The sequence below is a fragment of the Equus przewalskii genome, chromosome 2 (genome assembly GCF_037783145.1).
Source record: "Equus przewalskii isolate Varuska chromosome 2, EquPr2, whole genome shotgun sequence".
Lineage (NCBI taxonomy): Eukaryota > Metazoa > Chordata > Mammalia > Perissodactyla > Equidae > Equus > Equus przewalskii.
Window position 1 is genome coordinate 35,790,221 of NC_091832.1, and position 4,258 is coordinate 35,794,478.

Sequence of the window (4,258 nt, forward strand, 5' to 3'; positions counted from 1 at the left end):
CACAAACCCACACTTCTCTGTTCCTGGTCTCCCTATTTCCCCACTGAAGGATGTGCAAATAATAAGTCTGCTGTGGATTGAGTGTTTGTGTCCCCCTAGAGTTAATATGTTGCAGCCCCAATCCCTAATGGGATGGTGTTTGGAGGTGGGGCCTCTGGGAGGTAATTGAACTTGGATGAGATCACGGAGATAAAGCCCCCGTGACGGGGTTAGTGCCCTTATAAGGGGTGGAAGGGACCAGAGCTTTCTCTGCTCCCCGCCATGTGAGCACACAGCAAGAAGACAGCCATCTGAACCCCAGGAAGAAAGCTGTCACCAGAGCCCCACCATGCTGGTGCCCTGATCTAGGACTTCCCAGAATGCAGAACTGTAAGAAACTAATTTCTGTCGTTTAAGTCACACAGTCTATGGTATTCTGTTAGAGCAGCCCCTGAACTAAGACAAAACCCCTTGGTTATAAACGACATAAGCCGTTTGGCGATTTCAGAAAAAGTCCCATGGCTGATTCTCACTGGACCATCCTGGATCGCGTGCCATTCTGGAACCAATCATGTACCCAGGAGAATGGACTATATTGATTGGCCAGATGGGGAGCAGGTGACCCAGCCTTCTCTAACAACCACGTCCTCCTCAGCATACCTGCCCAAACCATACTCCTCAGCCAAACAGTGGCCCCCACTTGTGCCTGTGCCTTGCACTCTCCACCTCTGGGTCTTTGTCCACACTGTCCTCTCCTCCTGGGTATCTTGAGATACTACAAGGCCCAGTTCAGATACCACCTCCTACAGGAAGCCTTCTGTGATCTTTCTGGTCCCAAGTGTCATCTCCTCTCTCTCCTCTGAACTCCGGTTTTCCCTCATTGGCCCTCCATGATGGCACTGCCAGCTTCAGTGTGTTATACCTAGCGGGTTCGGGTCTTGCCTCACTCATGGACTCCATGAGGGCAGTGACTTTGTCTCATTTATCTTATGAATGAATGAATGAGAATTCATACAGATGATTCAGAAGTCAGAAACTACAACCCCCACACAGGTATCCACACTCCTCTTTGATGATACAATTCCCTGTTTGGCAACTGGCCATGCCAGGATGCTCTTCTTGGTATCTGACTTAAATACTTCCTGCTTTTTAGAGGGGGTAGGGGGCTCCATAGAGACAGTCACCACCCTTCCCATAAAGGTCTTCCTTTTGCACTTTGCTCTGACTTCTTCCTCCGCAGGCCAAGTCCCTCACTTCAGGATCCAGACACACAGGCTGTGGGACGTGGGAGGTGGAATCCAGCCTGCAGCAGCCCCGCTGGGTTGGAGTGGCCCCAGGAGAGGCCCAGAGGCGGATGCCCAGGAAATGCCACCACCTCTCCCCTGGCTCCCCCTCACAAGCCCAGCTCCGCACCCCTCCCTTCTCTTTCAGCAGCCTGTCAGCAGCTGATGGACAAGAAGCTGTCATCCTCTTCCCCCACCCGACATCGCCACCGCGTCCCCCTGTCCCTCCCGGCTCCAGGAAGCTGGGAAGCTATTCCTAATGAATTGGCACTCAGCCTGGCTCTCACCACTCGAGGGAAGGCAGCTTCCTACATGCTGTGCCAGGATGCTGGCAAAGGAAAGGAACCATCTCCCCACAGAGGAGGCAGCAGGGAGGGTCCATCTCCTGAGTCTGGGGTTCCGTTTACCTCATCTGGACCCCAGCGGTGAGCTGCCCCTCAGTGCCCCGGCCTCCCCCAGGATCAGGAGTACCCAACAGCCCTGTGTCCCTGACTCCTCCCAGGAAACCACAGAACGTGGGAGCTTGGGAGCTTCTTGAGGATCATCTTGTATAGACATCTCACTTACAAGACGGAAGCCCACGGCGGGGGTGGGCCAGGAGGAGGAATAAAACCCTCAGAAAGTAGGCTGGCTCTCAGTGCAGAGGGACCATCCAAAGACGACTCTGAGGTCCTGCCAGTGCAGGCACCCAGGACCCCACTCTGTGACAACTGTCAGCTCCCCAATGACACTGTGGGCTCCAAAATGGCATGAACATGTTTGGCTCTCCCAGCACCATAATCCTAATGCCTGGCATTGTGCCTGGCGTATAACAGGTGCCTAATAAATGTATGCTGAAAGGATTATTCCAGAATGAGCTTCATTTATTATGCTACAGCCAATGTGGTTTTAACCCCAGGTAAATGCTTGATCCAATTTACCTTTTTTTGAACAGTTGAGGAAAACTCCAGAATCCTGGATAGGCTTTGGCACCCTCTAGAGATCTAGAGATATGTTAGGAAACAATGAATCTGAGCAAATTATCTCGCCCAACATGTATTCATTAATGAATCCAATCGTTCATCCAACAAGTGTTTACTGAGCACTGACTATGTGCCAGACACGCTTCCAGCTGCTGAGGGAGAGCGGCAGGCAAGACTGCGGTGTGGACGTCGTCACCTCTGCAGCCTGACTCTCACGATAAGCAGATAAACAAAAAAATAGGTGAGGTGATGGGAGGAAGAGCAAATACTGAATGGAGGGTGATGGGGATGCCGTTTTCACTGGGGTGGTCAGGGAAGGCTTCTCTGCCGAGGTGACACTTCTAGAGGTCCGGAGGGAGCAAGGAAATGAGCCACACAGAGATCCGGGAAGACCATTCCAGAGAGAGGAGCAGCAAATGCTAAAAGCCTGAGGCAGGAGCGTGCCCGGTGTGTCCCCAGGAAGCACAAGAAGGCGCTTGTAGCGAAGGTGGATGAGCAAGAGGGAAGGTAGCAAGAGAAGAGGTCAAAGGGCTGAGCAGGGGCGGGATAGACTCCCAGAGGCCAGAGGTGCCATGGGAAGGACTATTCTGAGTATGGTGCAATCAGCTGAGCACCTCCCACGTGCCAGTCACATATAGGGCCCCTGTAGCCTTGTCATTTTGTGATGCTGTGACCACTGCCCTCTGCTGAGGTCTCCAGAGCTGAATGGACCCATAGGTCACAGAGACAGAATGTGTGTGGTCCCAGATCAGGCTCGAGCTCACCATATGGCCATGACTCCCGTGTTCATCTTCAGCTCGTAAACACAGGAACCTTGAGGACAGAAAGGATTGGGGTGTCACCAACATTATGTGTCAGGCACCTCCCACATCATCCTACCTGTCCAGCAGTGCCATGTGAGGCAGGGCTATTGTTGTCCTCAGTTTACAGGTGGTCCAGAGTACCCCCTCATGAAGAATAGCTTCCCAGCTTCCTGGAGCCAGGAGGGGGCTGGGTGCGGGCATGACGGTGATGTTGGGCTGGGGAAGAGGATGACAGCTCCCATCCATCAGCCGCTGACAGGCTGCTGAAAGGAAAGGGAGGGGTGTAGTGCAGGGCTTGCCAGGGGAGAGGGTAGCATTTCCCTGGGCACCAGCCTGCAGGCCTCTCCTGAGAACACGCCCACTTGCAGAGGCTGGTGCCGGGCTGGAACCCACCCCCTCCAGAAGAAGACATTCCAACAGCCTGTGCGTGCTGAGTCTCAGAGAAGTAAGGGATTTGGTTCGGGGAAGGAGGAAGTCAGAGTGCATGCCAAAAGGTCACGAGTTGTCAGAATTCAAACCCAGGTCCCCCTGGAGCCAAAGCCTGGGATGCTTCGTAAAGCAGCCAGCATCCTCCAGCTGCTCTTCCCAATTCCCCGCCGACTGCTTAATTGATGGAAAGCTCCCTGCTCTCCCAGCCTGCCCTGGGCAGTCTGCTTTCACCCACAGGAGAATTACTTTGAACTCAGGAAATGCAAACTTGTTTTAATATCCGTCAACACAAAAGTTCCCTTCCTCCCAGGAGGAAGGGACATAATCTGTTAGGCCTCCCCGAGGTGCTGGCATTCTGAATAGGGACTCAGTGAAGGCACGATTCTAGGATGGTGGGACTCCAGGCACTTTGGCAGCAGGATGAGCGATTGAGATATTTTGAGCAGGGGCCCTTCCCAGCAGCCATCATTCACACCATACAGGCTGCCGCCTACTCCATTTATACATAAGGCTTGGCTTGCACATATGTGAGTTCTTGCAAACAGTTTTTAAAAAGCGTTAGTCCCAGAGAAAGCTTATTCATAGACTCTTAAAGCTGGAGGATCCTTAGAGAGCATCCTAGTCCAATCCATCTGTTTTCAAAGGGGGAAACTGAGGCCCAGGGAGAGGAACTTCTTTGTCCAAGTTCACACAACTGCAGTCCAGGAGCAGAGCCAAAATCAGAACCCAGCTGGGCTCGCTCCTGCCCAAGGCCCCTCCCGACAACATTGCATTGTCTAATTCGTCTTCAGACAGACGCTGG

The 4,258-nt window shown here is 53.0% G+C and overlaps 1 long non-coding RNA gene across 1 annotated transcript; it reads left to right on the forward strand.

Moving 5' to 3' along the window:
- Positions 1-239: 239 nt before the first annotated feature.
- Positions 240-2,104, forward strand: LOC139080459 (uncharacterized). Its single transcript, XR_011534987.1, has 3 exons — positions 240-369; positions 488-597; positions 1,220-2,104. It is a non-coding gene; the product is annotated as an uncharacterized lncRNA (long non-coding RNA).
- The last annotated feature ends 2,154 nt before the right edge of the window (positions 2,105-4,258 follow it).